Genomic DNA, 27,408 nt, shown 5'->3' with positions numbered 1-27,408 from the left:
ACCTGGTTCCAGACTGCTAGTCACTGCCCATATCTTGGATTTGCTCAGTGATTCATACAGGTATGGTTTTGTGCTCATCATGGCTTTTGGAGAGATATCTTCCTACATAGCTAGCTGCCTAGCAGAAAAATAGTGACAATCAAAGATGAGATTGACACAATTCTACAAGTTGTTGTAAGTCTTCGTACAGGAATGCAAACTCTTAGATCAACATATTTCTTTGATCAATGTGAAAAACATTGAACAAAATGGCAATTCATTCTAATTATCAGGCTAAATCCTCTCCTGTGCACAGACATGAGAGTTGTATCAATCTCCTCATTTAACTCAGTAAGTTAAGCTTATTTCCCAAAACATTCAACTTTAATATCCTTTAAGTGAAAATGTTTTTTCTTCTTTGATGGTAAATGTACTTTTAACAAAAGTATTACATATTTTTGTGCCTGTCCAGTTTTTGCCTCATCCCCTCTTCTTCTCTTCCTCATGCTTTTTTCTGTCCGCCTCTCTCCCCTCCTCCCTGTCTCTATTTGTCCTCTCCCTGCTCCTCCAGAGTGATGTGATGTGATGCACACCGTTACAGTTTCTAATTCTACCTCTGTCGTGCAGCTCCTCCACCTCTCCATCCATCCTCCACATTACTTATGACTATCCCACCACTTCCTCTCCTCTGTCACGACATCCCCCTTTTTTGCATCCTTTCACACTTTTCCGATATGACTTTCTTGTGTTACCTGTTTCCTCTCCTCTTAACATTCGCACCTCCCTCCATTTCTCCCTTGTGACTTTCCGAGCGTCTTTCTCTCTCTTTCACACTTTCTACTCTCTCGATTCCCCTTGTTGTTCTCTCTCTTTTTGTCCGTCCATTCCTCCTCTCAATTACCTTGTCTGGACAGCATCTGGCAACCTGGTCCAGTGTGTGTGTGTGTTTAGGTGACCAGGTGTGTAGGCTGTGTTGCGCTGGGTTCTTGTCATTCTGAATGGAACAGCTGCTAACAGATAACAAGTAGCTGGCTTCCCCGCAGGTTTGGAGACAAATTAGAAATGCAGTCACATTATTCAGTCAGGACTTTTCCTGTGTCACCCCGGGCTATAACTAAAACAAATGGCCACATCTTATCCAATCAGCTACTTGACAAAGTACAGCAAACATATAGATCATCAAACAGCCATGCACTTCAGTCAATTCAGAGTTTTAGTTTCCAACATCTTCTGGATTATATAGATTATATATATATATATATATATATATATATATATATATATATATATATATATATATATATATATATATATATATATATATATATATATATATATATATATACATACATAATATTCCTTCTTAGTGTTTCCTCGGACAGTGTTTTCCTGTTGAGCTGTGGTGGAAGTACAGTAAGAAAAAGAGGGACTTTGGCACTAAAAAGACTGTAACATTGAAAGATATCTACTTGATTTGATTCGTTTGGACGACTGAAGCTTCATGTTGGCTTCAGATAAACTTTTAAATACATTTTTGCACAGTGGGAGGACTGTGGATTTTGGCCCCCATCACTTACATTGTAAGTGCATTATGAAGGGATCTTCTAATGGTCAATATGAACAGGAGGAATGATTACGGCAAGAAAAAACAATTTCAATGGTCATTTGGGCTCCTGACCATTGTTTTAATACAGACCTTGTTTAAGTCACTTTTTAAGCAAAGTAGTTTCTCAACTGTGGCAACTTGCAGTTTTAAATGTGACTGTAAACTGACAATCTTGGGGTTTTGGACTGCTGACATTTTAAAACCAAACAATTAACTGATAAATTGAAAAGTGACAGTGAAATGAATAAATAAAACCATTGCTAGTTGCAGTAAGAAACAGCAACATCCAGCAACTGCAGTTTATTTTGGGTCACTCCCACTTTCACTGCCCTGCCGCCGTAAATAGTTGCTATAGTAGCATACCACGTGTGTATTAATCCTGCAGCTGTGTTGATGAATTAAAAAGCTTATGTTGAATGTAACCTATTTGGGTTTGTGCCCTTCATGGTTCTCATTAGAGACTGAACTTATCACTCTACATGTGACGTTTCCCCATCCATCATCATTTACTGCAAAACCTATACTGACAATAAATATAAACCTCTTTATGTTTCTTGATGCCACAGTTCCTTTGTGAGTTTGGCCGTTTTGTGTCCTCCCAGCAAGAATTAATTTAAGTGTAACTAGGGACAGAAAAGGCATAAGTGAATGCAAATTACCTCATTGTAGTACTGTAGGGCCCGCCTTCCCAAGTGACTGTCTGCCAGCTGTGGAGCTGATGGTTGAGGGATGAAATGGAGAAAGAAGATTAGGAAACCTGATATTAAACTTCTTACAGGGTCTTTTAAAGCCTCTTAAGCCCTTTCACTCTTTCTCTCACATTCCCTCCCTGGCCTGTCTCTCTCCTTTTCCCTGGCTACTGAATAAATAATGAAATTCAATCTGGCTCTGCAATCACTCCAGTATTTTGTTTCCCTTCCTTTTTCGTCCTGTGTTACTGTCTCTTATTCTTATCTCTGAAATTGAATAAAGGATGAGATTGCAAAGTTTTCCTTGTGATTGTCTGTCCTGTAATCCTCTCTTTTATCTCATTGGGGCGGCTGTGGCTCAGAGGTAGACCGGGTCGTCCACTAATCGGAAGATCGGTGGTTCAATCCCTGGCTCCTCCAGGCCACATGTCGAAGTGTCCTTGGGCAAAATACTGAACCCTAAATTGCTCCTGAAGGCTGTGTGTGTGTATGTGTGAATGAGTGTTAGAACTCCTGATGAGCAGGTTGGTGCCTTGCATGGCAGCCTCTGCCATCAGTGTGTGAATAGGTGAATGTTAACATGTAGTGTAAAGTGCTTTGAGTGGTGTATATAAATGCAGCCCATTTACATTCATGTGTCTGGCTTCCTCTTGATAATTGCTACAAGACTACTAGTGTTTCTTTGCTGAAATCTTTCATAGTCTGGGTAAAACACTCCATCTTTATTCGAACAAAGGTGCAACATAAATAAAGTACTTAAAGTGATCATACACCCTCAGTCTGTCTCCAAAAAGGGACTGTTTACATTTTACAGTTCAGCATCACTTATGTGTGGTACCGCTATAGTCGCAAAGCTACAGCTCTGTTCAAAAGTGTTTAGTTATGTAAGTTATGAAAAGGCAAGGTCAAGTAACAGCAATGAAGGCAGCAAAAACATTGTGTCTGGAAAAAAAACAGACTCTCAAAAAACAGCAACTCAAACATTAATTTTTTGTATCTGACAAAGTACATACTGCAGGCAGGGTACAATGGGGTTCATTACATATTACTCACTGACAACGTCGCCTTTCTCATTACTCAGTAGCAAAAGTAATTAGCTATATCATTCTTTGCATTATTTTGGTAGCTCAACTCTGTAAAAGAGGCTTTTAAACAACTACAGACTCCACACCCACACATCATATCTTCTGCTTTTAGACGTATTAAAATAAAACAAGACATTGTGGTTTAACAAGCAGCTCTGTTTCTCTGTTTAGCGTCTTCAGGTTAGGCTTTTCTTGGTCTAGTGAAACTGCAGCATTTATGAACTGAAACACTGTAGTCTATACTGTACATTCACTGCCAGACTGACAACTTGCTGCTAACCTTTTCCTCTGGTCCACCTGCATTCACCGTCACTTTTCTGCCACTCGCTCTTTCACTCAACCACTCACTTACTACACACACACATTACGCACTGCCCTATTAAAGGAGCTACGCTATCAAGAGTTTCCCAGGCAATGACACACAGGTTGACTCACATTTTGGAAAAGCGCTGCACAGAGGCTCCCAAATTCTATTGATTTCTGAATGAATGGATAAATGGTGTTATTTTTGGCATTAAAAATTTTTTTTTTTTGGCCTGGCGGGGGTTCTTGTTCTCCTTTGCAGTTATAGTGGGAACACTGCAGTGGTAGAAGACCACTGTAGCAAAAACACACTTGTAGTTCAGTAAATGTACTTAATTAATAATGAATAATTCCTGCCACTAGATGTACTACAGTGGCTCCTCTATTACTGCAGCAGTACAGTACAGAGTTACATAACTGTTTCAGCTGATAAAGCATTTGTTTGCAAAGTACTTCTAATATCATATTTCCTCATATTAAATAAAGCACCTGCATTGTCTGCTGCTCCTGAAGTACTACAGCATCACTGCATTACTAGTAGAAAACAAAAGAGGTTCCATGTGTCTTTCTGATAAATGTAACTGGGTGGAAAGCAGCACAGATGCTGTAGCTAAGCTGCTGGCTGTGGATTTTCACAGGATAAACTCTTTCCTTCAGGTAGAAAAAACAGCCCTCCAGTCAGAGAAGGATCCTGATTTCCAAAGTAACTGCTTTCTACAGATAAGTAATGCCATTTATTTTGATGGTGAAGGAGTTCTTTTATTTATTTATTTCAGTCTGTTTAATATTTTTTACACCCTGTGGATTTTCAGATATAGTTTAGTGCTTGATGGCAAGCTGTGCTCTTTTATCTAAAATCTCTTGCGGACCCTCTCAATGTCTCTGTCAACGTTACTGCTAATACAATATAATACCCTACCGTCCTTGTCAATCCGGCTCTGTCTCTGTCTTTGTATCACCCACACTTCCATCTCCTTCTCTCTCTTCATTTCTCCCTCTGTGTCTCTCTCTCTCTCGTTCCCTCTCTGTCCTCTTATCTGATGGAGTGAATAATTCATGTCTATTCTTCAAGGAGGCTCTTTGTTCTCCCCCCTAGTGTTTTCTTTTAAAGCACTTGGGATAGTGTGTGTGTGTGTGTGTGTATATATATATGCAGTGTTTGTGTGGTTGAATGAAGTTAAACTCATCCCAGATTCTTCTACTTTAACTCTATTCACACACATTAGCGCACACATTTTTTGTTCTTTGTGTACCAATGTTTTTGCCAGACGAGAGGAAAATCAAGAGTTCTGCAAATCGAGAGCGAGTTCTGCAAGCTAGTAAATATGTGTGTGTGTGTTGTGAATGTGCTCGCCCGTGTTGTGTATTTGCATATATTGTGTTGAATCCAAAAAAAGTAGGAGTGTGAAAGGATAAAAGTAGAATTCATTTTATTTATTTGAATTCTGTATAGCATGTCTAGAGTGTGCTGTGTGTTTGAGTGAATGTGTGTATCCCTGTGTATGCCTCACATTACCATTTTTATCAGTATTCACCATAACACTTGAAAACAATGCCATGTGTGTGTATTATTGAAGATGAGAGATCATTATAGTTTGGCACTTCCTAAACCTTCTGTCCTGCATGTTGATGTACTCTTTTTCTCTCTCACACACCAACACACACATGCACACACACACCTTTACATTCAATACGTCAACCGGAGTGAGAGAAAGGAGGCTTGTTACTGGTATCAGTTTCCCCAAAATAACATTGTGTGCATCTTGGTGGTGATTGTCAAAATAACTGGTCTTTGACAGAGATGTTAATGAGTGTGCTTGATTGCTTGATTGACAGGTGTGTCAGCCAATCAGAGTCAGCCATGGTGCTCTTCACATTTAACATTCATCACAGATTCCTCCCATTTGACCAAATTAGCATGTGGTAAGATGGTGGCAATCCATTTCATTTTGATATATCTCACACTGTGTCTTTGTTTTATTTTACATTACTGAAGACATGGTTCTATGGGAGTAGGTTCTCCTGGGACCTGCAGAGTTATGATATCTGAGGGCGCAGGTTCAGTCAACTTCAAAGTGATATTTAGAGGGGGTGGTTGCAAAACCACATCATATTTTTTTATTGCTAATTAATGATACGTGTGTCTGAGTCATATCTACCCAGCCAGCATTGCTTGTTACCATTTTCACACATTTATTATCATAATCATCATCATCATCATCATGTTTGTCATTTCCTACTTCACCAAAGGCGAACAGAAAGGCAGCACTGAGACAGATCCAAAGTCATAAGAGAGCAGAGTCAACACATCAAAGACAGAATCACATCAGCCATATTGGATTAAAATCAAACTAAATTGAATAAATTAAATATAGACCCAAATTTTACTTTGATGTTATTGTCATGATGATCAGTGCTGGTCAAGGTCCAAATGAATCAAAGGCCAAGAGGATGAACATAACATCAACTCTAAATGTCTCTATGCGAATGTTAAATTTATTTCTTAACCAACTTGATCAGTTTGGATCAATAGCAGCTAGCAGCTGTAGTAACAGCTCTAACAGCTCAGATGAACTAACAGTAGCTTTAGCGAGTAAACTGTCAAACTATCAATTAATGGTGTTAAGAAAGAAATTAAGTATCCAGCCTAGTTGGTTTGACAGTTTCACACATTAGCCAACACTGTGGTTCAACATCATCATTATGTCTCTGAATCCTGTTGCTGCCGCCTCTGAGTGGGACTTTGGTGGATAGTTTGCCCTGCAGCTCCTCACCCATTTTAAAGAGTAATTTCAGTGTCTTTAAATGTTTTAGTCCAAGATGAGTTGAGTTTGTTTGTGCTGCCATCTGCCTCTGTCTTCCAGGCACTGTTTCCCAAGTATGATGTGCATCAAATATGTTCGCCATGCGATTAAAGCAAATGTAATAACCCACATACATATGGAGCTCGCCGAGCATACCGAGAGGCCCACGGCAATCAAGTGTTCTCGTCCACCACACAAAAGGTTGAGTTAATTTCTGTTCTGCTGATTGGAATCACAGCCACTCCACCCGTCTACGGCCCGGAGGCAAAATGAATATTCATACCAGTTTAGACCCTGGTCATGAATATTTATAACGCTTAACACCAGATATGCAAATGAGCCAGCCAACCCAGATGGCTTCAGATCACGACATAATGATCACACACACACATGCATGCACAAACATACTCATAGGGAAACAAGCGCACACACACACTGTGATGTCTTTCTTTCTAAAGTGTCTCAAGCATCAGAAAGACATAGTGGAGACAGGAGAGGGGGTTAAAATTGGGTGCAGAATTTAACTGCCAAAAGACTTAAGTGGCGATATGATATCACCACGATGCCCCACTACAATGATAAACAAACATGTTGATAAGCCAGGAAAGGAAAGAAATTAGGGTAAATAAATAGTTCTAAATATAATCTATATGTGTTTAATAAAGTCTGAGGCTTACTGTAAGATTAAAGCTGGTCCTCAAGGATTGCTGGCTGTGTTATGTTCCCAAAATCTTCCCCGGGAACATTGTAGGCTAATAGAAACGATAAGATTGTAGTAGGTTACTTCCATATTAGGGTAGATGAGATGGGACACAACATTTAACTACAATAATACTTAACACTGATCTAAAAGAATGCTGACACATATATAACACACTAAAACACAGACAGAGCAGTCCTAGCTTGTTTTTTTTTTTCTTCATGCCTGCTTACCCATTTACATTGGAAAATATGGGGAAGGTCGACCACAATAAGCTAAACAACATAAAGTAACAAGATGAAGAGTTGACAGCCACACTCGCGACTCTGTGAGGCTGTACTTACACACGGCAGTGCTTTGAGCTAAATGCTAATGTTAGCATGGTAACACGCTCACAATAACAATGCAAACATGCTGATGTTTAGCAAGTATAATGTTACCATTACCAACTTAGTTTAGCATTTTAGCATGCTAACATTTGCTAATCAGTACTAAGTACAGCTGAGGATGATGGGAATTACACTTGTTTTGCAGGTATTTGGACAAATGTTGACCTGACATGGTGATGGATGAAAAGAATTCATCTTGAAGGCAACATGAACATGTATACTAAATTTTATGGCACTTTATCCAATACTTGTTGAGACACTCTTTAAACCAATGTAAACCTCATGGTGCTAGAGGAAAAGTCAGGCAACCACCAAAAATGTTCCAAATATTATATTGTATTATATTATATACATATTGACTCATTTATTGTTTTGATGATGGTGGTGGAGAGGTGTTAAACCAGGTTGAGATGTAATGATTGTGAAAACTATAGCATATAAATTATTTTCATACTAATGAACCCATAAGTGAGTCATCATGCCCTGAATGGAAGCATCTCCATTTGTTTATCCATTCATTTATTCTATATTCACTTCTTCTTTAATTTTTCACTGCTTTGTTGCCTGACCGACTTCTTTTTGAAGTTGAAACCAGACATTATTTGAGGATTTTCTTTTCCTTTCTACCTGATGCTGATGTTCATACACACCCATTCCTACCCTCACACACCTTCATCCCAGCCACACACAAAGAAGAATGCTGCCTAGATACTGTTAGCACAATCAGATACTTCCTTTGAGCCAAAGCCTCACTAACAAGCTTATCTTGCCGCGTACTGTGTGTGTGCGTGCGGTCTTGTGAGCACTTGTTAACGTGCTACATACGACACATCTAATACGACCACATGCACACACACACACACACACACACACACACACACACAACTGTACTTGTGTTCTGATGCAGGATTAAGGCCAACTAGCTTGTTGTCTGCAAGCTCGACATCACCTGAGATCACATACACACACGTACAAATACACACACACACACACACACACAATTACAAACACACACACAAAGGAAAATTCTTTGCCGTTTCACTGTCAGTTATTAGGAGTTCTACACGCTGGTCCTTAAATAATACACATTGCTAAACAGCCTTGACAGCCGCTGCTTAGTTTTAATAGCACAATGAAAATCAGTGAAATTGGATCTAAATCAAGCAGAAATCATCTGAAATGCTCAAGTAAGTTTTGCATTCTTCTGTCCCACGTCTGACGAAAACATCTGCAGTAGCATCAGATTTGTTTTACTGTGCAGTCAGAATGAGGTCATGCTGAGCGACAAAGCTCAACTGGGTCACAGGCTGTGACTCACTGTATGTTGCAATATACCTGGACTCAGTAAAACCCCCACCTCACAAAGAGGCATCAGCATAGAGCTCTCACTGACCTGGGCTGCTGCGCATCTATTACTGCCAAGCAATTTCTTTAAAATTGCAACTGTTGATGTGTTGACTCAATATATAGAGCAAAAAAAATGCAATGCCTGTCTTTAAGTTAATGCTGGTGGTTTCTGTACAGTGTAGCCTTTTATGGACTGAATTTTCTTCGAGGGATGACATGATTTTCCAGTTTGAATACAATGTGGGTATAATAATGGTTAAAAGTGGGAACTCGCTGACAACAGGCCAGTGACAGACTGTGGTCCTAACTCAGTTTAGAACAGTACAAATACACACAAACAGGCCCAGTATAATAACGTTACACTGTGAATTAAGATAAAAGCATCATAGACACGTCACTTAAAGGACGATTCCAGCAGGATTTGAGATGTTTTGCATTTCTCTCTCAGGCATTACTTCACTTCACTGCAGATAGTTTCGGAGCGCTGATATAAACTTTCAGTATGTATGAGACATTCACTATTTTCTCTTTAAATGTTTAGCACAGTGATAGGTTAACAAACTAATTAAAAATTAAATTATTCCAACATTTTGGGCTGAAAGCAAGTCCATAGCAGTTTATCCTTGAAGTTGAACATTAACAGAGCTACTGGTTGCTGTTATGTTTCCTCCTGTCCATATTGGCTGTGAAGAGATCCCTTCCTAATGCAATTCAAATGTAAAAGATGGGAGACAAAATCCAGTCCTCATTCTATGCAAAAATGCATTGTTGAATTTAGCTGAAGCTAATATGAGGCTTCATCAGCCCGAGTAAGTCAAATCAAGTTGGTATTTCTTCAAAGTTAGTTTTTCTACTTTAAAATTCCCGCTGTCTCCATGCTGAGCTACAGTGGAAGATACTCACTTTATTTGACTAACTCAGACTGCTGAAAATGTTAAATGTTCACATGGACCTCTCCTTCAACACCAGGTTTAAAAGGGCTGTTTGCTCTCTCTGGTTGAAAGTATCAAGTCTACTACACCTCTGACCACTAGGGCTGTGATGATAACCGCATTACCGCAATACCGTGGGGTTGAGCTCATTACCATCATCATCACATTCTTCTTAAAAATATCAACCACAACTGTCATATATGGTAGTCTAATGTGCTTGCACAAATACTGTGTGATATACGGTAATACAGTGGAGACGTAGGAGGCTACATGATATGTTAGAGAATCTGACAGAGATATGAACATCCTACACTGTAACATTATATTTTTAAGACTGAAAATAAGGAAAAGCATAGCAGGTCCCCTTTAAAGTGTAAATGCACCCAGGCAAATAATGTTGCATTCAAAGCTTGTCCCTAATACGAGATCTAGCACAGTTGTTCTCTAATAAAGTTTACAGGTATGTAGTCTGGAGCCCAGACACCAGAGTTAACCAATGGCAGTCCTCTTGTCACAGACAAGAATAATCTTGTCACAGCCTCACAATAAAGCAATAATCTGACACATCATCGACCATATCCTAGAAACTGCTATGTAGAAATTGCATGTCCAATATGTGTGTACAGGTGTTGTACAGTGGATGTCTCACTAAGCCTAGTCCATATCTTGCAAATGTGCTGACTCACTGTGTGGTGCTGGTAAATGGTTGAGTCATGCTTTTGCTTTAGTTCCCAGAGGGCAGCTGTGGTAATGTTGTACATCCTTTTATCGGCCCACTTGCTGCGTGTGTGTGTGTGTGTGTGTGTGTGTGTATGCAGATTCTTGCCTACATGAGTGGATGTTTTGTGTGCCTGCAGTACTTTGTATCCGCAGTCTGTGAGAGCTTGCAGGGAAGTCTTGTAGTGCGTTTAAGAGTTTATGTTTGTGTTTTATGAATCCACGAGGTACTGTGCTATGTGTCTCATCCATCTCTTCCTGCACAACAACATACACTGTTGATACTGTGAGATAAGTAGATTGTAAGTCATGATATCATGAACCCTATTGTTCTAATGTGAGGAAGACGTGGAAAACTGTATCTCAGCTCACTGCCACTGCTTCTCTTTCTACTCGCCTGAACTACACTCTGCATTTACTTAATTTTTGTCGCTCAAATCCACCCCTTAGCAAAAAATATCAAAATTATTGAAGTGGAAAACTTAAAATAGCTTTAAATGAAATTAGTAATATAGCAACAATTTCATCTGGTAAAATTGGATTTGATCTTTGGTATCTTTTTGATTGACAGTCTGTCAGATTAAGCCACTTTAGATACACATATTTTAAACACATTTGTGTGTCTCCTCTGTTGTTGTGTATTTCTTAAGCATCATTATTTCATTGAGTCCTTATCCTTTCAATATAATAAGAACATGAAAAACAGATTGTAAGTTCAGAAATAAATTGAGAGTAGCAGTTTTAGTCATTTTTCATTCATAAGTTAATTAATTAACTGATTAAATGGGTCCTCTGTGGTCTAAAATTATTGGTCCCTTGCAGCTTCTGAAACCTTGAACAACCCAAACCCTGATGTGTTAAATCCTCTGGGGGATGAAGCAAACTAGCAAATACAAAAAGCAAAGGCATCAACCATAGTTTCATGTGTTTGTTTAATAAAGGTATTTGTGTGTTAAGGTGTGTTTTACAGTAACAGTGCTGCCGTAGATGAGGCTGTAGAGGTTGAAGGATTCTAAAGGCAGACCCATTTCTGTTTTGTCTGGCAGCCCGTAATACTCTGGCACTGCAGTGTATGTGCAGTCAGAAGTTTGTATGTGTATCTCCGTGTGTGTCAGCAGGGTGGCAGAGAGATCAAGCCATCCTGACTTTCAAAATGACAGCTCATTATCAGGGACAAACAGCCCCCAAGGGTATGGAGACACACACACACACACACACACACACACACACACACACACACACACACACACACACACACAGTTCCATTAGCTTATCCCAATGAATTACAGAAGAGGATTGAACAGAGAAAATCTGGTGTTTTGTATTAATTTGATCTACACCCAGAAATATTTCATAAAATGCAATCAATAAGTTAACAATTTGTCACAGTAACTTGTTGACATGGCAATATGCACCTCAATTTAGAATAGAGTTAATAGAACTAACTTCAATAATAATAGATCAATTCTATTTGGTCCTTGTATATTACTTCCATTGTTGGTATACTTTTAAAAAATACATTTTATAAGGGCTCAAGCCAAAAGACTATCTTATTGGCATCCATCCTATCTTTATCTACTCAATCTAACAGCCACTTGCTCAAAAGAGTTATCTCAGGCCACCTCCATACATTAGATCAATCCATATATCAAAGGTACCCTGCAGAGGTTTTCACTAGTAGCACTATGGAACAATGTTTTTTAGAGTGGGTCTGGTTTTGTTAGTACATGCATGAAATGTTCATGCACAAGCACATGCATTTGGGAGACATGATAAACAGTGCTGCTGATGGTTGTATTCTCTTCTGCTGATTGACAGTTGGTGGTAGTAACATACAAGGAAAAAGAAGATTTCAAGTTAGCAAAATAATAAAAGCAGCCTTTCAAGTGTTTTGTGAGAAGGGAAATGCATTCAACGTGTTTGGTAAGAAACACTGGATGTAAATATAACTTGCCACAGAAAAATGCCACAGGGTACTTTTAATTCTTAATCTTTAATATTACTGCACACAGTACTTAGGAAAATATATCATTTATTTTATCTGTATAGGAAACAACTTCAAACAATAATTATCAACTTACATGAATTCAAAGGATTAATTTAGTCTAATCTAAAACTGGTTAAAGGCCAAACTCTCAACTGTATACCACAAGAAGCTGTAAGCAAATATATGGTGCCATCTCATCATCAAGGTCAAAGGACCGAACCATGGATGGACTACTAAGGGGTCAGGATGTGTTATATCACTGTTAATATTTCTTGTTGGAGTGTCAAAGGTTAAATTCATTCTTAAAACATCTTTAAAGATGTCACAACAAAGAAGGCGTCATGATACCTTGATGAATTGTGTGCATTGGGGGTTTGATAGGTAGGTTATAAATCGCCTATGGGCCTAACAACAACAGCACCACTAAAAACAGGATTTCCAAAGCAATAGTTATTATTTCTGATCTTGCATCCTCAAACATGCAGCTCATTCTCACCTCCATTCACTTCTGTTCTAGTCTTGCTGTTCTGTACCCCAGCAGTGGGTTGTTCTTACTCAGAAATAATGAATTGGGTCATTCAATAATATAACAATATCCACTTAATTCCCTGGCAACTGCCTCAAACCATATCAATCAGCCAAAAATATCAAGCCATCAGATTTTGGATTGTTTGTTGGTGAGTAGCAGCTTGCTTAGCTCAGGTTAGTGCCAAACAGAAAGAATAAAAAATAAATAAAACCAGCCAACAGCTAGGATTAGCTGGATGCTATTTATAGTATTTGGTGTAAAAGCTAAGTGGGATGCAGTGATTTGGAAGTCATCCCTGCTTGTAAAGCAGATGGGATAAACTTTAACTAGCCAGAGCTATCAAACTAGCTTTGATGTAAAAGCATAGAGACACTTAAACGTGTTATTGATATGATGTGTGACATTAAAATAGGTTTCTAGTAGGAAACAAAACCACAAAAGTGTATCATCAAGATCCATGGATGTAAATCATCATAAACAACCAATTTAAAAAATGTAAGTAAGAAATTTGGGTAACTGGATTTCATTGCATTTTATTGTAAATGTAAGCACATGGATAGCATCATGACTTTGTTGACATTGAACACTACAGAGAAGAAAAAAAATAATGTAGAGAATCTTACCAAGGAAAAGAAAACAAATCTACCTAAAAGCTGTTATCAATATAATGATCGGGGTTTGATCAATATTTGTACTGCTGAACAGTTATACCCCAAAGGTTCACAGATGATAACAGATCAAACACCCTGATCTGTCATGTCCTAAAGAGACTGTTTTTTTCCTTTTTTTTCTTTAGCAGCAACTTATTTTGCTTCACACATACTGAGAGTCATGTGAAGAACAAGAATTCTGTTCTAGGATAGATTTTCATTGTCTTAACATACTATCTGAGCTGCTTATATGACTGACAATTTTTTGTTACAGATGGTGAGTTTAATGAGATACACAGTATCTTATGCATATGGAAGGTAGAGGCAGTGCAAATGGAGGTAAAATAAAAGGTTTCCCATACCACAAAGAGTCATACTCTGCATTGTGGGTCTAATTTAATTCCAAACTTAATGAAACCCAAAAACAGAAACCCACACACCACCAATGTAACCTCTTCATTTTGGATCACAGGACCCAAAGACTTTCTGAGGGAATAAGGTCGACTGAATAGTAGCCTACTGTGTTGAACCAGAAACTGTACCCGTAGTTAGCGCCTGCAGTGTAGCGTTAATCTGTGTGTGAACAGATGGCATGCGCTAACAAGCTAGGCTAAATGTAGCTCCCGTTGGCATGGGCCAAGACTGATCTCTGACTTCCTGATCCCAAGCCTCTTAATTAAATGCACCATTTAATCTACTCAGTTTTCAGCCCCTCTGCTGCTCCAAAAAACAACACTGTTCATCACTGATGACCTCCTCGTCCTGGTGGTTGGAACATTGTACTATTGAAGTGGGCAGGAATTTCACGGGCCTATGATGGCCATGGTCCCCATGCCCCTCAGTTTGGCCTTATGCCCCTCAAAAAGCGATATGCCCTGTGGGCATAGTTGATTTCATCGTTTTCTCCTCTGCTTCTTTCCTGTCAATACGGTTTTTAGAAACCACTGTCTTTTGATGTGATTCTGATTTTTTTCTTGGGCAACATTACCAGTGGTGGGTTTGACTTAAAGCCTGGTATGAACCACTGGAAAACCACTGCAGTCCAGCTAGCCATAAGTTGCAACTCCATGGTCAAACCAGCTGCCCCTAAATTTGGAGTGCACATGTATTCCCACCTTTATAGCAAATGCACTGAAAGGGCCCAGAGTCATTGATTTTATTCTGTCAAATTTCTCACTTTACAAAGACAAGTGTTGCAGTATGAAACTTGCGTAAAGAGAGGCTATGACATCTTTATTCTACTCGAGCACACCAAATTCAATACAATTCATCAAAGTGTGTCGCACTTAGCACATAGATACACATGTGACTATGTCTGGTTTTCAAAATACGATGTTAACTCAGGGTATATACAAAAAACACATATGGAAATTAGATTAATTTAATTATACTCACAGGAAGCATAAAACATGTTATCTGTGTCCATCATAAATTAACATCCCACTAAATTGTGAGGGACTATTCTTTATTTTTGGGTTGCAAGAAAAAAAAAAAAACAATGATATATTTGAGTTCAGGACAACCCTGACTACACACTAACCCAAAACCAAGCATTTTTACTGTATCATTTTAGAGAGATTGCACAAATATTGGTAATTTGTAAATACCAATAAATTATTTTGTGAAAGAAACAGCTTTTTTATTAATTTATTTCACTGATAGTTATACTATGTATTAAAAGTAAAATCATCCTTAACCCTCAAGTTAAATTCATTTTCCATGGACTTAAAATCATTGTTTTATTTGATGGTCTTGCTGCCCTGGCATTTGGCCTTTGTGTCCTCAAAAAGTGGACAACAACAAAGGCCAAATGGCCTTGCCCCTAGAATGATGAAATTCCAGGCCTAACTGAAGTAATTAGAATGTCATAAAGCCTTCCATATACAGGCAGTGTTTTTAAGCAATGATGATCAGCATGACCAATAAGCATGCTGTTTCTGATAACTATCAACTAAATATAATTATTTCTTTCACATTTCACTCTACTGTACACACTGTTAGTTCCAAGCCAATGAAGATGGCAAATCCATATTGTTAAAAGCGTGATTACAACAGCTTCGGATAGACAGTGCTATTCATGGTGATATTAATGGACCAATAATTGAGGATATGCAGGTGCATAAAACAAGGATACATACTTTGTATAGATGTTTATACAGAAGTTCATAGAGCCTATGGTGAGAAGAGTCAGAGATGCATGTATCTTGAGGTGTCCAATACCAAGACTAGTTGCTTGGACTGAACTTGCAGACAACAGAGCCATGGCACTCACTGACTGACTGTACTTTCACATTTGCATCAACATATTGCCAACATGTCCAGGGTAGACCAGATCTGACCTCCTCAGGGCTTTTCAACCATTTGAATGATGAAAAATGTATGCAGCCTGCCATTCCAGCAACATACAGCAACTAATTTCACAACATAGCATCAACCAAATGTGGTATAATGGTACTTGAGTGACATGCATCAGTAGGTGAAATTCACGATTTGATCTTCAAGAGTGGTGTCACAACTTCATACATTTCCAATACAACAAAGAGTTACCTTTCATTATAATGGTTTTAATTTCAATTTCAAATGTGTATTAAATTCAGAGACTTAGATTAAATAGTAACACAAAATACAAAATGTTGTTACATCCTCAATCAGTTGGCAACTTGACTGACAAGAAGGAAATGGAAGCACCAACTTTCACTGCAAAAACAATGCATCACTTCTCAAAAAGATCAACATTGCAAATATACTTAAGATAGCTGGGAAAATGAAAAATGACATATAGATTAACTGGATGGACAAAGTAAAGTGCACAATCCATCATAATCTATTATTGCTGATGTTTTGAATTTGAGATTTTGTCAGTCAATGATCACATGGAACTGTATGTGATACTGAACTGCTGCAGACTGAGCTGTCCATGGTGCTGATTTACTCTGCAACACAAACAGTGGATACATAGAGCTCTCCATGGTCCTTAAATGTCTCCTGCAAGCAGCAGCAGAGTGATAGACTACAAAGAAAATGTATTGTTTCATTGATATTTAATGACAATAGATGTTTTATCTTACTTTATCTATTGTAACATTTCTTCACTGTATTTGTGCTTTGCTTATCTATAGGTTCTTCTCTGCTGCTGCTGCTGCTACTGCAGTGACCCATTTTTTCCCAATGGGAGTGTCATTGAAATTCTGTGATAGTAATGGATTCACAGATGGAAACTGTCTTTCGGAGTTTTATTCTCACTTATAAGTGGGCCAAAAAGTCTGTGTAGACTAATGGACAATGAACAGAGTCAAGCATTTCCATTTATACCTGATGTCACATCCAGAATAGCAGTTAACACAAAAGAAGATGTGTTAGGTGCAATCAGGAGATTATCACATGCTGTTGCAATACATCACATGGGGCCCCGAGTCTCATGTTAGTAATATTTGTGTTGAGCTCTACTGCATGCAAGAGTTTCTCTATAGACTTACTGTCTTTAATGCCTAAAAGACCAATCATGTGGGACCACTTCCACTAATAAAGTGTCAAAACATAGTTTACTTATGCAGTCTTCTACAGTGGCTCCATAAATCAAAAGTCTACATTACACATATCTAAGTTAAAACATTAATATATAGAGTACAATTCAATATATAAGAAGTCAAATATGTAAGAAGTCAAATCCCCGTCCATAATCTCAATGTCTTTCACAAAACTGTGATATAGGCTAAGTCTTACATCTACACCAACTTCACCATGATAAGCCCACATGTATTGTGTGTAGTGAATAAACTGAATCTCATTGATGTCTTAAAAGAACCCTTTATTCATTATCTTAATGCTCCAACTATTATGACTAAGTCTTTAGAGAGCAGGGGTGGTCTTGATTGTTTTTAACCCTTATTTAACCTGACAAGTTGACTCAGAATGCAATGTTATTTATGGAAAGGGCCTAGGGGATTACTTTCTAGAGGAGACAAACACACACATATGTAAAATCGCACCTAGAGTTGGCCCATCAGTGCAGTGTTGTACGGTGTATGTAATATTGGTTAATATGTACAATAGTCATATTTACTGGGTGCTTTTTAAAGAGTTAGCTTCTAGGAGTCTATGTTGTCAAAAAGACAACAAAAAACAGAAGGGAGAGTAATTAACTGTTTTTAGGTATTCTATCCAAATCTTTCAACACATTGTATTTAAGTGCTCTCCAGCAATGTTTGGCAGTGGATTGGGGTGCTTTATAATTGCCAAGTATTTGTTGTTGTTTGTTTCTCCTCATAGCTGATTTTTCTCATGACTTTGTATCAAGAAATACATTCTTTGCAGTTAAGAGTTAATTCAGCACAGCACACAAATAATGATGTTCAACGCAATTTGTTGGTGTAGTGTAGAAGCCTGGAATCAAAAGACAAAACCATACGGGTGCTTAGAAATTTTCTTATCACCCTGATCTGTGTTTTGGATGCATACTCTGGTTTAGTGCCATCCTAGAGTAATAAAGCAATTAACAGCAAGTTCAAAGATAAAATTGTGACAACATTCAAGGGATTTTTTTTTTTTGCAAGACACTGAAATAAAAACCATTCACACAGGACATAACGTGTTGGTTTGGTACAACATACAATTGCAGTTCTGCAAAAAACACAGACCACACACATTGTCAGCATGCTTTGCTACCGGAGGCTGAGGACTTACAGGCATCTAGAGTTGCACAAACTCAGCAAGTCTGTCAGCTGTTTTGTAGGCGGTAGAAAGGTAAGGGTGCATACTGTAAATGTTAAGTAGTGGTAACTGTAAATGGGAGGCCATGGAGTGCAGGTAATATCTGAATGCATTTACACAAGGAAGATAAACAATAATTCAATGCACTCTAGTTCAGATAATGTTATCATAGATGTGTAAGAGGAGAGTATTTTAATGCGCGTGCCCTGGTCTGATCTTGCTATGGCTGTCTATAAAGTGAATTTTACTTCTTTTTTCAAATGGCAATACTACAAAGCATCCCTCTCAATTTATAAAAAGCTTTCCACAGAACTGATTTTTCACATGTTTCACCCTTGGGATTTTTTCAGAAGAGCTACTGTACTGTTGGATGGTGCCATTTAAAACAGTGTTTATATGAAGTGTGGGCCAGTTTCATACATTGAGTACCACATCTGATGGAATCCCTCAGTGTTGAAATGTGTATAATATGTATAATTAGTCTTATGATGACAGTGAATTTGGGTCCCGTGTAGGCTTAAAAGACTGTACACATGAAAAATTCCAAGTTCCTCTAAATGTTATCTGTTTTCTGGCACTACTTGTTAATATAAGATGACTTATGTTAATTAGTATATTTATGCAAAGTGTGTGCAACTCATTAGTCAAGATTTTAAACTGGCTAATGTATCTCTAACACTGTTGATACACATAGAGTTTATACAGGCAACATGTTGTAGCTGTTCTGGTTACATACAAACATCGGGCTGAATGCCAATGTAAACATGTTACATAAACATCAGCTGACCATGAAAGGACCAAATCATTATGACATACCCCATATACAGTGAAACTGCCAATGACTTGATGCAACCACTCCATGGTCTGTGGTATGTTTAGTAAGTGCAACAAACTCTACTGAGCGTACTGAGTGCAGAGACATCCTCAGCCTTTCTCTAGACAGAATATATAAAACAGTACAGTCAGTTCTTCTGACTTTTATAAAGAGCCAAGGAAGAAAGAGTAATACTATTTTTTCCCATTTGCCTGAGTTTAAATTTAGAATTCTTAACTGACTGTACAGACACATACTGTATGTACGATGATTTAAAGCAATGGTTCCCAACCTGGTGATAAATAAAAATAAATCTAGGCGGTATTAAGAGGATAAACAGATAGAAAAGTAGAAAAGAACAAATTTTGCTACATAAACTTAGGTTTATTTTTTCAGACTTTCCTCTAATCGTAGATTTTTTTCTTGTTGACTGAATGACTGTGTTCTTTTGCCTCTAAAGAAATTAAACAGTCTGAGAAGCACCCTTTGAAATCAACAGACATAATGTAACCTGTTAAGAAAGATCACAAGCAAGCAGACATATGGTGGCTTCATTTTTAAGGGTCACAAGCCAAAAAGTTTGGGAGCTGCTGTTTAAAAGTGCTACAAATAAAGTTTTTCCCTTTTTTTGTTTCCTATTTATTGTTCATGAGACAGATGTTAACATGAATTTCTAGTTTATCAGCTATGAATATATCTGAATATATTTTATTTGATCGATGGCTCAATCGTAGGCACTAAGCCAGTAGTCTGTCTATATTGTACCACATTTACCCAGTCATCTGTCCTGAAAACAGCTCATTATCACCCAACATGTTTCACATCTGTCATGTCACCCAATCCTCACCCTCACTCTATCATACACACATCCTTCCCACTGCTCTCCTAAAGTAAGATCCAGTGTCATACACGTCACAGGTGGTTTTGAAGCAGCAGTTGTGTGAAGAGAAAGGGGTGGTGGTGGGCAGGTGGGTGGGTGGGTGTTGGGTCATGTGGGTGAAAGAGTAATTTAACTGACATAGCAAGGCAAGAAAGACAGAAAGAAAGTTTATTGATGTAGACTGTCTACAACTGAGAAACTAAAAGCACCCAAATAGCATTTACCACATAAAATCGACAACAAAGATGACTTGTCGCAGTTGGTACAAAGACACAGCAGATGAGCTAAATTTCTAAGAAAATGACACTGAACATTAACAACAACAACATCAACAACAACATACACATCTATTCTAATGTACTTAAGACTATGTAATGGATTTTAAGCAGGAACTTAACTACAGCTACCAGCCTGCAAAGACTAATCCTGCCTTGGCAAAGACATGCTATTTATTTAGAGTCACTGTGTTTTAACAACGGTGCCAACGTAACACTAACTCCTGTATGTCAACAAAGCAACGTCTTACTGTTACTTTTTTTTAGAATTTAAGGGTGTAAATGTGTTTAAGGATGTGCAAATATTTTCATCACTGTTCTGTATATGATTTGGCAGAATATTTATTTATTCAGTGTATCAAGATAATGTGAATTTCAACACAGATCTTGAAGATATGAAGTAAAGTTTAACTGAATTCAAACGGAAACCACTGCAAGGAAGCTGAAATAGAGGTAGTACAGCTCCTTTCCTCTGCACTTAGAAGCCTGGCTGCTGCATTTTGAGAGATGAAGTGAAATAAAAACAGACCTGTGCTAGGTGTGTAAGAGAATAAGAAAGATTTGATTCTGGATATCAGATGCTACAAAAGAGAATGAGACAGTGCTGACAAAACTCATTGATAACACTTTTACCTGACCCACCACTACTAACATCAAAAAGAGCACCATGATTCTGTGTAAGGCTTCACATTCAATGGCAGCCCACCGAGTTCTTCCTGGAATTCAGCTTCAGGAGGAACAATGAGAACAACTTTGGATTCGATTTCATTCAGTTGCAAAAAGCTTTTTGTGCCATCCACTACTTAGAGATGCCAGCCCACGAAGAATCACTGAAGTGTTGCCTGCATCTACTGTTAATGAAATATTATTTGTGACCAGATTGTCAGGTATCAAACTGTCAGTTATAGTCACATAAGTTTTTTTTTTCATGCAATCTTTTTTTTCTAAATCCTTGGAAAGGAATGGTAGCTTGGAAAAAAAAAAAATCAATGACGATAATGTAAGCAACCGATATCTGATCTTTTCATCACTACTTTTGCATGTTGAGTGAACATAATAATAGCTGTCAATCATCTGTATTTCAGCTGATAGTTAGGTGAGTAATGAAGAAATAAAACAGGGTCTGGCTTTGTTTTCTACCTTCAGACTTACTGCTGGCATTTTTAAACACATATTGTTTCATTGTTTCTGTAATGGCCACACGCACATCATTTCAGTCACCTGCAGAATCAATCCAGATGTCACAACGTCAAGCCAGCTTCTTATAAGGCCTGCCTCTCCACTGCTAATAGGAAATGTTCCCTAACATCTGTGGTCTCTATCCCTCTCCCTATCTCTCTCTCACTGCCTCTCTCTCTCTCTCTCTCTCTCTCTCTCTCTCTCTCCCTCTCTCTCTCTCTCTCTCTCCTGCTTTCTCTGTCTTTCTCTGAGCAGTAGAATAAATTGAATTAGAGCTCCACCACCCACTCCACAGGATCCTGCAGCCCTCTGTCAGATAGCTAAACAGAGAGAGAGAGAAAGAGAAAGAGAGAGAGAGAGAGAGCTGCAGAGAGATAAACAGAGGGCAGGAAGAAAGACGGGCATTGTAAAAATCCCCCCTTGCCCCTATAAAGAATAAAGAACAGTCCTTACAGCCTCTTTGCTCGCCTCTACTACAGTCTGACAAGAGTCAACACATTTTTCCTTTTCTTTGGGTGGTGTGAGGGTGAAATAGAGACAAAAATAATGAGAGGGGGGATGTAGAGGATAAGAGATATGTTGCTTCTGCCTCACCTCAGCCTGCCCTATACATGCCATTGTGGAATGTATTTGTATATGACAAGATCTTTCATTATAAACATGGCAACGCACACAAAAAGTCATACAAGTGCACCTGATGTTTATCCTTAAGTTTCGTCCAACTTCATATGTTATTTATTTGGCACTAACCAGTAAAGGAAATTCACTTTCATAAATGAAGTGACAGTCAGAAGTAGCTTTAAGTTACAACCTCTTCTTTTCTTGTCTTACATTTCCCGCTAAAAACTCAAAACACAATCTGTAACACAAATGCATTGCCATTCATCCTGAAGCTAATGGAATGGCAAACCATTCCTTTTAGACGTAAATAGGAGACTAAACACAACTAAAATGGACAGAAAATCACCAGTTTCTCTCCCTCGTTCATTCACCCACACTCTTTTTCTAGAACCAGAGAAGCATTTGCATAATGCCTCCATATCCACGGGCCATTAGCACCAGCATGAGTGGCTCGTGTGCATAAATTTATTGCCTTGATCAATCAATGCAAGCTACTGTACCGGTACAAACCAGTGAAACTCCAATCCAGCAAAAGTTGGATGGCAAAGAGAATAAAAAGGGCAATTTTCAAACGCTGACATGTCAAAGTCTCTCTAAATTAGAGACACATTAAACTCCACAGAGCCTCAACGGGAAAATGTTTGATTAAAATGGTAATTTTAGATCATTTTTAGTGATTCTCATCGTACATTATAATCACAGTAAATTAAATAACTTCTCATTTGGTGATGACCCCAAAGTACCCTCTGCAAGGATTTCAGTGTCAAAAAACCCACTTTGATATTCACTGGTACAAAAAAAAAAAAAGTGGATATTGTTTTCAGTGCAAGTGCAGTTCAGGAAAACATGTTTTCAGGTGGTATTAGCTTTGGTAGAAGACCACAATAATGCATACAATTGTTGCTAATGTCCAAATGCCATTTCAAATCATGTACATCATGCATGCTTATGGAACTTGAAGAAACTTCGCATAGCCAGTTGCTTTCACTTCACTATTTTTTTATGAGTCTTTCAGTTTCAGCCTGGTTGGTGCTGGCAACATTCAGTATAACCCAGAATAATGTATTGGGGCAAGTGTTAATGCTGCCATGTGTCCTAAGTCATTCCTTAAGTAATTCCTATATTTCAAGTATTCACATCAAGAGTAAGTTGAAGTCAAAGGACCAAGCAAGATTCTAGACCCAAAATGCAAATATATCAAATAAGGATTCAATGATTTTCTGTGTTTCTGAAAGGCTTCAAATGATTTGTGTGGGCTGTACAAACTATAATATTGAGAAAAACATATAAAGTAAGTGATACATCAATGCAAATGTTTATTTATTTTATTTAAAAGGAGCAGTGTGCAGCTCAGACAGATTATAGCTTCAAACTAATTCACATCTATGGTCTTTTGGCAGGTCAGAGCAAAGAAACAACACAATAACAAACAAATGTTCATGCAGCATGTTTAAATATGTGTAAGTCTCTTCATTTTAGTGTGTTTTTTTTCTTTTTTTTAAACCAATTTTCACCCGTAATATACTTTGTCAAAAGATTGTTGACAAAGAACAGAGTAGTTTCAATTGATTTTCTTGTAACACTTTCTATGACGCCCACGTCTATAATGCATTATAAACATACTTATAATGTGTTATACTCCGCTTATTACACTTTATAATGATAGTTATAAGCACTCATAAATATCCATAATGCTTCATAACAATAATCATAACACATTATAGAGAATTTTGTATTGATTTGTAAGGTCAAGTATCATAATACTTCATAATTGATGGTCATTTGCTGACAATTCTTTGAAAGGATCATAGTGTGTTATAATTCCCATACTTGTGATACATTCTAATCATTTTATAATGTATTATAATCACTTATCACTTACCAAGTTTTGTTTTTTACCAAGTTGTTTTTAAAGAGTCACTTATGTTGACATAAAAGTAAAATATACAGCTACAGGTACAGTAGAAAGTAGAAAGTAGTAGAAATTGTCTCAAGTATTATCTATAAATTGAGTCAATTAAGTGTTTAGAAACATTGCATTAGTGAAATGTAAATGTCCATCATTCAGTTTATCACCCAGTTCTCAGTTCATTGTCTGTTATGACCTGTTAAACAAATCAATTAATTTTAGTGTTTTGTGTTGTTCTTGCACAGCTTTAATGTTTTTTTTCACTTTACTTAAAACAAACAATGACCACTTATCGTGACCTATAAGCAGCTTGTAATGTATTATATCTGCCTATACCTCAGAAATGTCATTACTTTACTTAAAGCATTATAGACATGGGTGTCATTCTCCTTGATGTGTTTTCCCAGATCCCAAATTTGTCATGTTTCCTGCTCCGAGAGGACATGTTTAAAAGACCTCTTATTGCAAGAACAGCTCAAAAAATGCTTCTACTAACAAAACATGATGAGCTCTAAATATAAATTCACTATAGCATGTTAGTATAAAACACATTATTACCTTACATTTATTCAAGATCAGTTCATAGGAGAACCTTGAATGCCTAATATCGACTGAAAGAAAGCGCCATATTTTGTTTTGTTTTGTTTAAAGTGGAACCCAAATGAACTGCAATGTGTTGGACTTTAACAATTGTGCGATTCTCTCCTATTCCATCACTAGTGTCACATATCCAGTATTGTCAGTCAGGACACGCGCGTGCACGCATACATACACACCTATCTTCATTTGAAACTGACCAGTGAGGCGTGATACTATACATGCGGTCAAGCGCGCGCGCGCACACACACACACACACACGCACACACACACACACACACGGCGGACAATGCGCGAGCAATCATAATCTAGCTTTGTTCCAACAAGGTATAGGGCTGGGGTTCAGTTGCGCACGCGCACACACAACGCACGAACACATGCATCTTCTATCCATATATTATACTGTTGGTGCTGTTTTTTTTATTTTAAATTTCACAGCAGCATAGGTAAAGTAGGCTGTATAACCTCATCACATAACCAACACACTTACACACAAACACAGAACACTGTCTCTCTCTCTCTCTTTTCACACAGGTGCAGTAGTGGCGCGCAGAAAAGGGCAGAGGCGCAGTGCTTTCTGCGTTTGAGCCCTAATTGTCCTCCCAGGCTTCTCAAATTATCCTGTAGCCTACATGAACATACAAGGGCCTTGCTGACACACAACACGCGCGCGCGCACACACACACACACACACAAGTTCTCGTTCTCTCTGGCAGCGCTTCTGCGTGCGCGCTCGTACACACATACACAGACACACACACACACTCACACACAAGCGTTTATTCACAGTACTCAGCTGGGTGCAGAGCTGCTGAAATTTAGCCTACTGAAACTAGCCTACGTCTGGGTCCACCGACCTCGGTCTCCGGTGCGAGGGTGCCCACACACGCACACGCGCACACACACACACACACACACACACACACACACACACACACACACATACACACACAGAGCCTCTATATAACTTGTACCGGACTCATTTCTTGACCTTGCAATGTACTCAGTGCTGGTTTTCCTTCCTTCTCTCTACCTCAGCCCACTCCGCTACTCAAGTACACCCTCACTGCCTGCCTCCCGCCCCATTTCAGGATCCAGACTAAACGCCTATACAAGAAAATGTAGAAATAACTCTACCACTGCCCCGTTTTTACCCCTGAACAACCACCATTCCTCTGCTCAAACAGACGCAGCCAGAAAGAAAGAACAAGTAGAAACAGATAGACAAGGGAAGGAAAGAACTGAGCCGTCATTTTGCACGTATAAAAGAAATATAACAGTTAAAACTTTACCTCTTTCCGGGGGTTATGGTTCCTTCGATCACCGAGTGTCAGGGCGCAATTAGTATCTTTCCAAATCCCATAATTAGAATGTGATTACAGTTGTAACTCCACACAAATAGGCTCCAAATAGTAGTATATGCCCCATATGTGTATATATCGAGGTAAATATGTGTGATATCCTTTGGGTGGCTGTAAATTCCGTATAGGTTTATAGTTCAATCCTGTCTTCCAGAGGGGTGCGTCCGTTTTGCATTCTCACAGCGCCCGACGACTACATCCTCTTCTTCTCCCTCCTCTCTCTTTCTCTCTCCCTGTTTTTTTCTCCCGGTTTCATCCCTCCATCCGCGGGGTAAGGGAAGAATCCCATCCGAGAGAAACTGAAATGATCCCCCCCCTTCCAACCCCCTCCCCTTCAACCGCTTCTTTTTCTTCTCTTTTTCTCCTCTTCTTCCCAGCAGTGCCTCCTTCCCTCTTTCTTTCCCGCCGGTCGCTGTCCTCGCGCAGGTGAAAGAGGAAGAATTCCACTACAAGAAAAAAAAAAATCCCAGGCAAAAGGGCGGAAAAGTCTTAATTATTCCATTAAAAATTACCCATGGGTTAGGTGGAGTTTGTTGGTTATTGAACACTCCTAAAATTCAAAAATAATAGTTTTCCTGGTTTGATAGAGACCATTAATTTCCAACATTTTCAACAACGGATTTTTGGATCTTCACTTCACAGTCGCGAGCTTCTGGCTCTCTCTCTCTCTCTCTCTCTCTCTCTCTCTCTCTCTCTCTCTCTCTCTCTCTCTTTCTGTCTCTGAGTCTTTATGTCGCTCACCCTCTGTTTATTCGACTATGTGCGTCTCCTCTGCAGTCGAAAGTAGAATAGACTAAATTAGAATTAAAAAATAATAAGATAAAGACGAGTTAACTGTCTGTCCGGTCACTCACACCGAAAGCTTAACGGTACAGTCCCGCTGATCCTCGGTCCTCCTCGCCGGTCGCTTCTCCTGCGCAGTTAATCCAGATAGCGCAGCGATTATGACAACAGTCAAGTTTGAAACCTTAAAGGAACATCACTTCCTGGTGCTCTTTTCAAAATAAGACTCTTGTATCAGGCCCCGAATCATAATCTGTAAATTGATATATAGATTATGGTGGGAAATTAGGGAAAAATAAAACATGGAAAAACATGGATCTGTGTTTTATTTTTGCCTCATTTCCAATCAGAGTAGTATGTGAATGGCTCGAGTCCCCCTGCATCTGTCTGGATCAGCTAGCCCAAATAGTTTCAAAATGCTGGTCAGTTGTGGTGTGACCGTTGGGCTAAACAAATGAACCGAACCCCAAAATTTACAGTAGTGCAGACATTATGGGCGCTCATTTTTATTTTACCCTTGCTTCTCAGAAAGTATGCTATGTACACATCACAGGATCCACAT

General features: G+C 38.5%; 1 protein-coding gene across 4 annotated transcripts in view; it reads right to left on the bottom strand.

Annotated features, from left to right (window-relative positions):
• lrfn5a (leucine rich repeat and fibronectin type III domain containing 5a) overlaps positions 1 to 26,983 on the bottom strand; it is a 126,116-nt gene extending 99,133 nt beyond the window's left edge. For 2 of the 4 annotated variants that reach the window (XM_044375850.1, XM_044375854.1), the window contains exons 1-2: positions 25,995 to 26,983; positions 2,245 to 2,300 (exon numbers count right to left, since the gene is read on the bottom strand). The gene's annotated coding sequence lies outside the window, so the exon portion shown is untranslated. Of the gene's footprint in view, positions 1 to 2,244; positions 2,301 to 7,143; positions 7,218 to 25,994 lie in introns of those variants that run through there. The other 2 variants (XM_044375851.1, XM_044375852.1) reach the window with 2 other exon arrangements.
• Between the last annotated feature and the right edge of the window lie 425 nt (positions 26,984 to 27,408).

This window comes from Thunnus albacares, chromosome 15 (assembly GCF_914725855.1).
Source record: "Thunnus albacares chromosome 15, fThuAlb1.1, whole genome shotgun sequence".
Taxonomy (NCBI): Eukaryota; Metazoa; Chordata; class Actinopteri; order Scombriformes; family Scombridae; genus Thunnus; species Thunnus albacares.
The sequence above is the reverse complement of the archived record's forward strand: the minus strand, read 5'-3'. Positions and strand labels throughout refer to the sequence as shown.